At 39.0% G+C, this 14,631-nt stretch overlaps 1 protein-coding gene across 1 annotated transcript in view; it reads left to right on the forward strand.

The window, feature by feature from the left end:
* The first annotated feature begins 1,311 nt into the window (after nucleotides 1-1,311).
* Nucleotides 1,312-14,631, forward strand: part of brinp2 (bone morphogenetic protein/retinoic acid inducible neural-specific 2) — a 220,415-nt gene continuing 207,095 nt past the window's right edge. Inside the window, exon 1 of the mRNA XM_079819006.1 lies at nucleotides 1,312-1,950. The gene's annotated coding sequence lies outside the window, so the exon portion shown is untranslated. The remainder of the gene's footprint in view (nucleotides 1,951-14,631) is intronic.

The following is a 14,631-nucleotide window of genomic DNA, read 5'->3' on the forward strand; positions in this document are numbered from 1 at the left end:
CGACACGGTGCCATCGAGTGTTAAAACGCCAAAGGCAAAGCTTGAATTTACGGGTATGTCCCTCTTTGGCTAATGTACTTTCAAGATGGAGGGGCAACATGGCGACCCGCATTCGAACCCTCACCCGTATGTATTTTCAATGGCATATTATAAACTTACGAGAATACTTTATTACTTGAAAGAAGTAAATATACATTAATGAGCACATATATTTTTGAAATAACTAAGTGTTTTTAGCTAACAACAAACTAAAAAAGTTACACAGTGTAGCTTTAAGGGAAAATTACACTTAAGGTGCTTTATGCAACCGGGCACATATCTCTAACACACCCTTTAAATAACACACAAATACTGCACTCTTGACTTTAGAGCAGGTGTGTGTTGGCCAATGCCAAATTTGATATTTAAAGCATGAAAACTGCGTCGGCTGAAACTAGCAAAAAACACTTGCGTCGCGCTTGGCGTCACATTGTGCCGGGTGTATGAAAGAGCCCTAAAGCCGAAAGTATCCGTATAAAGCCGAGCGTACGCGCACAGTCGAATGCACAGCCTTGCAAATCTGATGACGAAATTCGCATCACGCTGACCCTTGAGTACGCGTAAAAAAGTGAAGTATAATTTGGAGTAAACATGTTGAAGACTAGCTGTTGGGCTGTCGATTCATTAAATGATAAGCGATTTCCTCACAAAAGCGGTTTATTGAAGGCTGTCCTCCAATGACATCCATTAAAATAGCCTCGTCTCTTTCTCTGTACCGCTTTTTTGTAATGCTTTTTTGGCTAAGGTTGCAGGCTCGCCTTCAAGTGGCTTTGAATACGTCCTTTCTTTTTTATTCAATTGCACTGACTTCAAACCGTGTCCACGTCAGAGTGAGATGTACAAGTTTGAGCATTTCCTTCAATATTCCCGAGATATCTGCACTAACAGGGCACTAGGCTGACAAGAACTGACTTTTGGCTTTATTGTATGAAGAACAAGACACAGCTCGTGTAAGAAACTGGAGACTTTGTCAGTATGAATCCAGCTTGCCAGGAGTCAAAACACATTTGCGGCAGACAAATTTGGCTAAAGCATTGGGAGAAAAGCATTTTCGCTTTCATTAGCCACCCTGTCCCTCCAGGGCTCAGTGAGCCTGGTCTTCCCTCCCCCCAAACACACACACACACACACACACACACACACTCTCATCTCTCTTGCTCTCTCTCTCTCTCTCTTCTTCATTGTCACATCTCTGCCTCCTGCCAGCTCAGCCAATCAGAGCGCAATGGGCGGAGCCTCCGGTCTCAGTTGGACAGAGCTTGTTGAAAAGAAAGAGATGCTTTCCTGAAAGACTTGGAGTAGCTCTCCTCTGCGCGAAGCTCACCGTTTTGGGGCTTGGCAGTGAGTGATGACTACAGCACGAGCAGCTCAAGTCTAGCTTAGCATTCTGGCACACACACACACACACACTGAAAACACAGAAAGAGAGAGAGAGAGAGAGAGAGAGAGAGAAAGAGAGACAGTGGATGTCACAAATCAACCGTGGCAGGTGCAGTTTTTTCCGACTTGGAAGAAGCAGGATAATGCTAATGAGTTAAAAGAAGAGATCAGCTTCATATGGATTTATCTGTCTGATTGTAATCCTACTTGTTTCGGAAGATCACACATTGCACCTGGACGAAAAATCGATTTGCATTCTGAAAGAACTGACGCTAAAGTTGTGTTTAATCTTTAGGAAAAAGGAAAGAAAGAAAGGCAACTAATGGCTGTTTAACATTTGAATTGTATCCGTAAAGAGTGCACTTCGGAGCATCAATGCCTGGATTACCCTTTTGACTGCGTAGTGAACCCGTGTGGAATCACCGCGGAGGAGGTGGAAGAAGCTGCATTCCTCCACTGGAACATCCTGAATACAAGCCCATCGGATACAAACGCTATAGGACCGGAGTGAAACCACCCTTTACGGTCTGGGTGAGTACTGTCACATTGCTTTAAACCACTGAGCTCATCTCGTTGTGTTGGAATCATCTCCTGACATAAATGCCACAGCTTAAATCTGATTATGGATATCTGCAGTGTACTACGTCAGATTCTCATAAGCGGCAACTTCATTTTGGATGCAAAAATCATCTCATTTAGATTAGGTGTGATTGACTTGGGTTTAGTGTCTCAAAACGCTGTTCTGCGTAAGCCATTAGTCTGTGGAAATGCATAGTCGTCTTCACTGGGGTAGCGGGACATTTGCCTCCATCTCATTAAACTTGATTTCATCCCACAACGCTTTCTCAAACTAAATCTAGAGCTTGCCCCGAGAGTTTCCAGCTCCTTGCACGACGACAATAACCCAGAGGGGACGCTCTCAAAACACACAACTCCCTTCCCAAACTTTCTCCCCGCTTCGAAGCTTTTGAACATAATACAGAGAAAAACACGAACAGCAGTGGAGAGCTAAAACAAAACCGCCCCACAGCGAGAGTGAATCACGGGATGGCTCGCTCACAGTTTGGCTTGGACTTGTGCCTGGACACCACAAGAAAACCCAACTCCTTGATTTCTTAGGCATACTGTCTTTAGACGTCTGCATTGTCTTCCATATGTACATGAATCCTCTTTTCTCACCCTGACAGTGGCAGACCAGATGCACGCTGACATTTGCACTGTTGTACAAGAATATTTAATGCCTCTTTCTGTCGAAATACAAAGCAGCTTGCTTTTTAATCTGTAAGCCGTCCGTGGATTCTCTCTTCATATCTCTCTCTCTCTCTCTCTCTCTCCGTCTTAACAGTAGGTTTCAATACAAATCATTTTGGAAGAGCCGATTCCTGGTGTGGTTTTTCTGTGTCTACAAAACAAACCCACCGGGCCATCTTTCCGTGGGAAGAATAGCATTTTAATCCAGTCGTGAATTTGTATTGTGCGCTTACACCTACACGATAGTCACCCATTGACTATTTCGTCGCAACAAGCAATCAGAAAACAATAGGCCACCTCTATTTAAGAGAAAATAAACTCTTTGGAGAGCACTTTTGATTCTTAGCTTTGCCTACAGAGGGAGCAGTTCTCTAGCAAGCGACCATCAGAATGCCATTCAGAGCCATTGCAAAAAGAGCGCTCGATTATCAGTTTGCAGTATTGATTTGTTATTTGAGAGGTCTATCCATTCAATCTGACATCCAAACATGATCGGGTTCCACTGATTTATTCTCTGTAAGGTGAGCAGAACATGCTGAATGTGTCTGTATCTGAGACGTGCAGGCCGGAGTTATTGGGATGCATGACGTTTCCCTAGTGCACACTCTCCCCTGCTTACTAAGAAGCCCTCTGAGGTTTTTGAAGCGTTAAAGTGAAAGAAGAACACAAAACTCCATTTCCAGTCCCGGAGGGGACGCCGATATATGTGTGTGTGTGCATGTGTGCTGTCATTTGCTCTGTGAAGTTATAAAAGAAATATCGATCTGCCCAAGCAATATTCACCATCTCAGAGGATAAACTAATGTAAAGAGGATTCAAAATATACTGTGCATGTTCACTGAAATGGAAATATAACCAGTCTGAGGCTATCTCACTAAGAAAAGTGCGAGCTGGATAGAAATGTGTGTTGTGTATATAAAGTACATTTTATTATATAAGGTTTGCGGCAGACTGAAATGAAATCTCACAGTTTATCTGTAAAGCCACTTTATATTTTTCAGTATGTGCCAGCTTTATAATACACAATCCCTGTGCTTTTTTTGTGCTTTTTTTGTGTATTAGAGAACGCTAAAGACCTTAGGTTTACCACACACACACACACACACACACACACACACACACACACACACACACACACACACACACACACACACACACACACACACACACACACACACACACACACACACACACACACACACACACACACACACACACACACACACGCACACACACACATAGGTTTTTGTGAAATGTGGGGACATACCATAGGCGTAATGGTTTTTATACCGTACAAACCGTATTTTCTATCCCCTTACACTGACCCTGCCCCTAAACCTACACATCACACACACACACACACACACACACACACACACACACACACACACACACACAAACACACAAACACACACACACACACACACACACACACCACACACACTGCCCCTGCCCCTAAACCTACACATCACACACACACACACACACACACACACACACACACACACACACACACACACACACACACACACACACACACACACACACACACACACACACACACACACACACACTGCCCCTGCCCCTAAACCTACCCATCACACACACACACACACACACACACACACACACACTGCCCCTGCCCCAAAACCTACCCACAACACACACACACACACACACACACACTACCCCTGCCCCTAAACCTACCCATCACACACACACACACACACACACACACACACACGAGTGATGGGCAAATAGAGAACGCAAAGATTTATGTGAGTTGTACTGCAATTAGCAGATAATCATTTGGGAAAAATTCTGGCTTTAAAAAATGTAAAATTCATACAAGTGCATAATGAAAATGATTTCCGATGTTTGGTTATCTCGCTCATCACTTCTGTTGCCATCCGAAAGCGTGATTTGCTTGGCTCATTAGCATGCATAATTACATGCAAAATTCGAAATATCCAAGAAACATCCTAATCAATCCTATAGCCCGAGCTCGTCTGAACGGACTTGCGTGTGTCATTGGACGTTCAGACTGTGGTGTGGATGACATCGGGCGCAAAAATTCATAATATAAAAATGATAATATCTATCATAATGCCTAAAAGCAAGATGAGAGGATATGAGAAAACCAGAAAAATGCATGCATAATTAAATATAAAAGTATCCTATATTCATAAAAAGATGAGGCAGACAGACCTATCCGTAGATATAGTGCTGTCTATAAGTTTGCTAAACGTTGGCTGCTTCAGGCCTTCAGTATAGTCTCATTAGTGTCCAGGATGAGTAAATTAAGTCTTTCATGTCGGTTATCATATGGTGTATTAAGTCACTCATTAGATAAGCTTCAGTAGTTTTCAAATCTAATTTCCAAGGGGATCCCAGGTCTGCTCATTTAATGGAAGGGACATTTCATTTAAATGAATTGGGTAATTCCCCTGCCCAGACCAAACTAAAGCATAAAAGAGCAGATATTTACAGATAGAACGATGGGCTGCTTTCATATACTCTAAAAAATGCTGGGTTAAAAACAACCCAAGTTGGGTTGAAAATGGACTAACGCAGCAATTGGGTTGTTTTAACCCAGTGAATGAGTTGTTTTAACCCAGCGATTGGGTTATTTTAACCCAGTGAATGGGTCGTTTTAACCCAGCAGTTCGGTTAAATGTTTGCTTAAAACAACCCAATCACTGGGTTAAAACAACCCAATTGCTGGTTTAGTGAATTTTTTAGAGTGTATAATTTGCATTATTGAAATGCCTCCTTTAGATGCGTAACTCACAGTTATGGTATAAACGTAAAATTCACATTTGTAGTAGTAGTATTTGTTATTATTTATTTTTATTTATGCTATAAATTAGTGTTATTATCATTATTAATAATAAATTACATACAAATACAACAAGTCATATAGATGCGGCAACAACATTAATTTATAAGACTTTACACTCAAAAATGCTGGGTTAAAAACAACCCTTAGGTTGAAAATGGACTAACCCAGCAATTGGGTTGTTTTAACCCAGCGATTGGGTTGTTTTAACCCAGTGAATGGGTCGTTTTAAACCAGCGGTTGGGTTAAATGTTTGCTTAAAACAACCCAATTGCTGGGTTAGTCAATTTTCAACCCAACTTGGGTTGTTTTTAACCCAGCATTTTTTAGAGTGTAATTTGGATTCTGATTTGCCTCCTTTAGATGCGTAACTCACAGTTATGGTATCAACTTAAAATTCACATTTATAGTAGTAGTAGTATTTGCTATTATTTATTTTTGTTTATGCTATACATTATTGTTATTATCATTATTAATAATAAATTACATACAAATACAACAAGTCATATAGGTGCGGCAACAACATTCATTTATAAGACTTTACACTCTAAAAAAATGCTGGGTTAAAAACAATCCAAGTTGGGTTGAAAATACTAACCCAGCAATTGGGTTTTTTAACCCAGTGAATGGGTTGTTTTAACCCAGCAATTGGGTTAAATGCTTGCTTAAAACAACCCAATTGCTGGGTTAAAACAACCCAAATGGCTGTGTTAGTCCATTTTCAACCCAACTTGGGTTGTTTTTAACCCAGCATTTATTAGAGTGTAATTTGGATTCTGATTTGCCTCCTTTAGATGCGTAACTCACAGTTATGGTATCAACTTAAAATTCACATTTATAGTAGTAGTAGTATTTGCTATTATTTATTTTTATTTATGATATAAATTATTGTTATTATCATTATTCATAATACATTACATACAAATACAACAAGTCATATAGATGCGGCAACAACATTAATTTATAAGACTTTACACTCTAAAAAATGCTGGGTTAAAAACAACCCAAGTTGGGTTGAAAATGGACTAACCCAGCAATTGGGTTTTTTAACCCAGTGAATGGGTTGTTTTAACCCAGCGAATGGGTCGTTTTATCCCAGTGAATGGGTCGTTTTAACCCAGTAAATGGGTCGTTTTAACCCAGTAAATGGGTTGTTTTAACCCAGCAATTGTTTTGTTTTTTACCCAGCGAATGGGTCGTTTTAACCCAGTGAATGGGTCGTTTTAACAGTGAATGGGTTATTTTAACCCAGTGAATAGGTTGTTTTAACTCAGCAAAACAACCCAATTGCTGGGTTAAAACCACCCAATTGCTGGGTTAGTCCATTTTCAACCCAACTTGGGTTGTTTTTAACCCAGCTTTTTAGAGTGTATAATTTGCACTATCGAAAATCATAGATTTTTTCCTGTTTGGACCTGTAGTGATTTGCCTGCGTATTAAGACATCCACAGCATATCCGGTTATGTGGTATGCACAGCCACATTCCCAGTTAATAGTGAATTTCACCATGACGCGAGGCATCAAAATGGGATGCTCCCTGCCAGCTGGTCAAGGGGCCAAGGGGAAAATGATTTATTTGACAAAGATTTAAAGATCAAAGGCAATGACTAACCAGGAAGCCCTGATCTCCTGCTGCAGACGACCACAGAAGGAGGCTCCACCAATCAGCCCTCGCAGCAGGAACTCTTCTCCAAGTTTTAATTGGTTGTTGCGTACCGGCCGTTTTCTTCTCAGACGTCCAGCTGGACAACATTACATGTGGCGATGGGGTCGGCTATCGCTCTGCCTTTGCTGTTCTTCCTGTGAAGAGACTCTGTGGTGAGAGTAATGTGGAAACCATTCATAACGGGGTTGCCTCATCAAGGAGCCATTTTCCATCACGAAAGTAAACTATTTCCTGTGAATGTGCCAGACTTCCGACTTCAGGGTTCCCACTCTTTTTCAGCAATCATTTTCCTGGACATTTTCAATTTTACTACGGAGAGAATAAAAGACAAGGATCACGCCAAATATTGCTCTTTAAGTCTTTAAAAGATGTACAGTTCATTGCCATGACTTAACTATAAAATCAGTTTCTAATATGAGCTCTTGATCATACATTATGACTGTGGAAGCTTGTTTGCACTTCAGCATAAAAAAAATATTATTATTTTATTATTATCCTTTATTTTTACCAGGAAATAATCCCATTGAGATTCAAAATCTATTTTTCAAGGGAGTCCTGGCCAAGAAAAATACATATTTTTATCTTTTTTTTTTAGTAAATGCTGTATTTCAAAAAGGCTAATTGTGACTTTTTATCTCGCTAGTCTGACTTTTTTTTTGCAATTGCGAGTTATAAAGTCAGAATTGTGAGATATAAATTCGTCTTTTTTTCCTCAGAAGTGGACTTAACTATATAAAGATATAAACTCGCAATTGCCAGAAAGTCAGAATTCACAATTTTGGCTTTATAACACACAGTTGCGAGTTTATTTCACACATTTCTGACTTTTTAACACAATTGTGAGTTTCAATCAATCAATGAAGTGGCTACACTGCACAATGAACCTCTTATTGAGCTTATATCGCATCGCAATTATTAGTTAGTAAGTTGGACAGCTGCTTACCAGTTAACATTCACTGCACACATCTGCTAAGGAAAAAATGAAGACGACATTTTAGATTGTCTCTAATTTTCCATGTGTTTTCCAGAACTGGTATATTTGTCATCAATTGTCCATGTTTTCCAGGACGAGTGGGAACCCTGGATTTATCCGCTGCTATTGGTAAATAACTAGAAGAATGACAAAGTGCTGTAAACGATAATACTATTTGTGCTACACACCGGAGTGTTTATGATTACGATAAAATAATATGATAAACACTAATTTACAAAAAGTTTGTACAGGTAAAGCAACTGGAAGCAGCTGACAGAAGTCTTGCACATTCAAGTTAATAATGTCCTCGTCGGCTCGTGCATTAATATAAGAACACTTTTCTGCTGGTGTGCGACTCAGACTTTGACCCCTAGGCCAAACTGACCATAAACAAAACAAATCATATTACTGATCAGAAGGCCTAAAAGAAATGTGAAAGGACTGTATTAAATGGAACCATACGGAAATAAATGATTACACACACACAAAAACAACAATAAACAAGAAGAGTTACTCTTAGCTACTGTGTATGATATTTGATAGTATAATTATACTGAATTTGCTAATTATATAATTAGCTTTTCTTAGAACTGAATAAAAATATGAGGGGTATAGGAGTTCAGCGGGGTTCAGACTACACCAGTGTTTCCAACTTTTTCTTGTTTTTTTGCCATGGATATATTTTATCTGTCACTGGAACAGCCACATCTGAGGCAGAAAGTGCATCGCATTATGTTTTCATCAACTATAAAAGTTACTGTAGCTATATGGGCACCCAGTTTTCTTGCTGTTGAAATCTCATGATCAAAATCTCATGATACATAAGATGAAGCACAATGCACATGATATTTAAAACAGTGTATTTGATTCAATTAAAAGGCAAAGAGTAAGGCTGAATCCGAAATCATCCCTTAAATAGGGCATTATTTGAGGGGACAGACGTTTGTAGTGGTGTCCGAAACCATAGTGGACGTTATTGAGTGCACTCATTCAATCCCACAATGCACCGCAACGGCTGTCTGACTTCACACACTCGTTTTCATCACTCCTTCAAGTGAACTGTATTAGTGGACTAAAGTAGGGAATAGATTTAGCCCAGTTCCTTATTTACCAAGTCAAGCAAAGAGTTTTTGGTATTTATTATTTAAATATTGCCATTACATTTTTTGTTTCTTTACATTGATGTTAAAATTATATCGTCAGATTTGTGACATACAGTTTTGCTAAAACACTGCTGGTCACTTTCAGAAGTTGTAGCGATGCTTTCTTTCCCCAGTAAGAATGTTAAACACATAAATGGTCTCATTCTCAGTTTTTAAATATTTTTTAAATATAATTTAAATAGATTTTACACACTTAAAGCAATAACGTATCACATATCGAATATCGCATTATTTAACAAGGATATCGCATTTTTCTTCAATATCGCACAGCCCTACCGAGGTAAGATTGTACGCATTTTTTTTTTCTGCAAAATAATAAATTGATCTATAATGACAAAATAACTGCAATTCACCTTTATTCCACAAGGTGGCAATGTCTGATACACAATGATGAAGTGACATTTCACTCATAGTCACCGCAGGCAGAAAACAAAACAATCATAATTATAATCTGCAAAACTTGAAATGGCTCAGCGATTTACCGATTTACATTGATGTTAAAATTATATCGTCAGATTTGTGACATACAGTTTTGCTAAAACACTGCTGGTCACTTTCAGAAGTTGTAGCGATGCTTTCTTTCCCCAGTAAGAATGTTAAACACATAAATGGTCTCATTCTCAGTTTTTAAATATTTTTTAAATATAATTTAAATAGATTTTACACACTTAAAGCAATAACGTATCACATATCGAATATCGCATTATTTAACAAGGATATCGCATTTTTCTTCAATATCGCACAGCCCTACCGAGGTAAGATTGTACGCATTTTTTTTTTCTGCAAAATAATAAATTGATCTATAATGACAAAATAACTGCAATTCACCTTTATTCCACAAGGTGGCAATGTCTGATACACAATGATGAAGTGACATTTCACTCATAGTCACCGCAGGCAGAAAACAAAACAATCATAATTATAATCTGCAAAACTTGAAATGGCTCAGCGATTTACTGCAGAGCAAGAACTCAATCAAATATTACTGTCACTGTCAGTGATCAGTGAACACAAAAGAAGATATTTTGAAGAATGCTTGTAACAAAGCAGATAGAGCAACCATATATACTACCATAGTATTTTTTTCCCTACTATAGTCAATCTGCTTGGTTACAAACATTCTTCAAAATATCTTCTTTTGTGTTCAGCAGAACAAAGAAACTCATACAGGTTTGGAACAACTTGAGGGTGAGTAAATGAAGACAGAATTTTCGTTTTTGGGTGAACTATCCCTTTAAGGATCAGCGCTGACTTGAGACACGAACCGTTTAGAATGATTCAGTCCGATTTCGTGAGCTGGTTCGACCGGTTCACTAAAAAGAACCGGTTCAAATGAACGATTCGTTCGCGAACCATATGATCACTAATATCAAGCATAATACCCAATCATAGTTTAGAAAGATTGGGTGGCATCTGTTGTGAACTTCTGTTGTTTCTTGAAGTAGAGACCAGGTGAACTTGGATAGGTTTTTCAGCAGGATTCTTTATTGAGAAGAAAACGCGCTGAGGTTCCAAGTCTGACTAAAGCCAGTTGAACATTGTATTTTATATACATTTCAAGGGGAGGGATTATACAGCAGGGGAGGAGACATAGGAAATATGGACAAACCCCAAACATTCCTTTCTCATCAGCCGTAATTCAATCAGCATAACAGTGCCATTCAAATGCATAGATGCTAATCCAATCACTCAGGCAGTATTGCTCTAAACATGTCATGGTAAATAGTCAGGAAGTGCATAAAGACAAAATACTTAATGTCTCAACCACTTACACAGCCTGACGTAATCTCCTTAGAATTTCCTCAAGTTTACTTCAAAATGTAAAACACAAATATAGGTAATGTTTTCAGTTATATTCTATTACATTGGAACCTATATATATAACAATGTATAAATGTGTAATCCTACAATTGGACACACACCTGCCCTACAACATCCACAGCTCTGCAACCTCACAACCAATCATCACTGCTGAGCGTGGACACCAGAGAACCTGTCCGGCGTATCGCTGCGAGTGGAAGAGACAGAAGAACCATTGTCTTACACACCACAAGCCTGTCATTGTCTGTACCCCAATCCCCTGGTCTCTGAGGCAAGATGGATGGCCACGGTTATGGAGAACTCTCCTGGCATTTCATTCACGGCCCCCTGACCTTTCCCAGAAGCAATGTGATGCACATAACCTATCGATCAACTCCTGACCACTGTCTCTCCGAGGACAAGTATCGTACCAGTGTGCTATTTATGTTCACTCAAATCTGCAATACGGGGATCAATGTGAGATTCATGGCCAACCTTGGTTCCGACTATGTACATATATGTGCGTTGAAATATAACGGTTAGTGGAGATTGATGCTTGGAGATTAGTAGACTTTGCAGAGATTGATCACCTCAGATAGACCATTTGTAATTCTCACAGTGCGGAAAGTCTCATTAGTGACCCACACACAGTTCATTACTGGCTTTACTTGGAGTTGTTCACTGCACCATTTCACAAATTCTTCAAGAATCAAACCGAAGAACTGAAGAAGTCGTTCTGCTTTGTCCTCTGCCCCCTTTGTCTTTTTATCTGGTGTGCGCTGATCACAGACTCGCTACCTTGTTGTTGATTGGACGCATAGGCTAAGTTCCCCATTTTGTTTTGTGATTTTTATATTTGAAAAGGGTAGACATGACAGCTACATTATAGTCTATTGTATTCCATTTCTGTTAAATAACAAAGAGGAGAAGATGAAATGTCACGTTATGCATATTTGGTACGACACATTTTACTTTGCCACATTTATATTCATAGTTGCCTCACGTGGCTTCTTTAAAAAAAACGTTGATTAATTACTTTTTAATTAATATTTGTATGAACATGATTGTAATGGATAGGTTTTATTTCACACTGGTATTAAGATCTTAAAGCAATGTTATTTTGGGGTAGATCATTGAATAAACCCTTGTTCTGCCCAAGTGATTTTTAAGCAAAGAAAAGCAAAATAAAAATATAAATAAAAATATATAATAAAATAAAAATAGCACTTTTAGCATAACTAAAATGCTGCAATCGAATTTAGTTACACCTTTACAATGAACATTCTGTCATTATCTACTCATCCTCATTTTGCTCAAAACCATTTTGACCTTTTTCTCATGAAAGGTTAAAGGAGTTATTAAAAATGTCAAAAATCCTCTTTTGAATAACATAAAGTGCATCACTGACTGCCAGCTGCAATAGAAATGTTGCTTGCTTTATACATATTATATACAATATTTACACACACACACACACACACACACACACCTACCCCTACCCCTACCACTACCCATCACACACACACACACACACACACACACACACACACACACACACACACACACACACACACACACACACACACACACACACACACACACACACACACACACACACACACACGTTTGTTTTTGTGAAATGTGAGGACATTCCATAGGCGTAATGGTTTTTATACCGTACAAACCGTATTTTCTATCCCCTTACACTGCCCCTGCCCCTAAACCTACCCATCACACACACACACACACACACACTGCCCCTGCCCCTAAACCTACCCATCACAGGAGACATTCTGCATTTTTACATTTTCAAAAAAAATCACTTAGTCTGATTTATAAGATGTTTGCCTCATGGGGACCTAAAAATGTCACCACAAGGACGAGGATTTTGGATATTGCCATCTTTGTGGGTCCCCATAACGTAGGGATTACCAGTCCACGCACGCGCACGCACACGCACGCACACACACACACACACACACACACACACACACACACACACAGGTGAAGACTGGCATTGGCCATGTCTCAAAATCCTTCAATTGTTGAACTCATATCCTGTCCACATGCATATTTGATTTGATCTGCCTCTGCGTGCTGTGCTGTAATCAATGAAGGAAATCCTTATTGACACCGGATTGAGTTTAGCACCGCTGCACACCTCCACAATGACCTTTTGAAGGACTTCATGAAACTAAGATGTTTCTTATCACTGTGTTGAGAAAAAATATGAAAGACAACATAATTTGTTCCTTCCATGATAACCTCTTTCCATCTTCTTCCTTCATGGCATGGCTGTCTCGGACTCCTAATAGTTCTTGGTGGGAGTGTGTGAGTTCAGTGGCGTTTGAGATGGTCATCAGAATGTCCCTCCAGCCTCACTTATCATCTCACCAATGAGATTAGCAGCAGGCAGGTATGAAAATCCCCTGCTGATTAAATGTCCTTCAGTCCTGACGTCTGCCATCCCTCCATCCATTCAATTCTGTAACTGTTGTTGACACTCGGCCACATCTGAGATCTGTATGAGGGCGGTTTGAAGATCCCTATCTCAACACCATCCAATCCCCTATTCCAGCTCGTCCTGGGGGAAGTTTCCAATGAGAAGCGCTACGTTCTTGTCAAAATAGAATGACAAAATACACTACTTTTTAAAAATACTGAGCAACAATGCATTAAATTGATCCAAAGTCACAGTAAAGACATTGTTACAAAATGTATATTTCAAACAATTGCTGTTCTTTTGAACCTCATACACTGTCAGAAAAAAAGTAAAATGGTACCCATGTTCCCACACATTGGGAAGGACAGCTTTCAAGGACTTTCCAGGTCCAATACCCTCAAATTCAAGGACTTAATGTGGGGACACAGATCTGGGGCCTGTAGCATTATGGAAGTTGAACAAACTCAGGGTTTCAGGATTAGTTTCGAGTCAACTCAGGCTTTGATCCTGAGTTTAGGAGTGACATCAGTAATGAACAGCCAATCAGACGCTGTGGATCAACTTGAGAGTTGAGAATCCAACGCTCTCCATTGACTTCACTGCAAAAAATGCTTTTCTTACTTAGTGTTTTTGTCTTGTTTTCAGTCCAAATATCTAAAAAAAATCTTACATTAAGAAGCATTTACTAGACAAGCAAAAGTTTTTGTCTTGTTTTGGGGGAAAATAACTCAAAATTAAGGGAGTTTTTGCTTAAAATAAGCAAAATAATCTGCCAATGGGGTAGGCAAAATAATAATCTTGTTTTCTGTTTGAATTAAGATTATTTTTCTTATCCCATTGGCAGATTATTTTGCTTATTTTCTTACTTAATTTTGAGTTATTTTCCCCCAAAACAAGACAAAAACTTTTGCTTGTCTAGTAAATGCTTCTTAAATGTAAGATTTTTTCGATATTTGGACTGAAAACAAGACAAAAATACTAAGTAAGAAAAGCATTTTTTTGCAGTGTTTGTATTCCATGAAGCGCCTCCTTGTCATTTTTGACTTATAACACAAAAATAGAACAATGTCCAAAAGC

The sequence above is a fragment of the Gobio gobio genome (assembly GCF_949357685.1).
Source record: "Gobio gobio genome assembly, chromosome: 6".
Taxonomy (NCBI): domain Eukaryota; kingdom Metazoa; phylum Chordata; class Actinopteri; order Cypriniformes; family Gobionidae; genus Gobio; species Gobio gobio.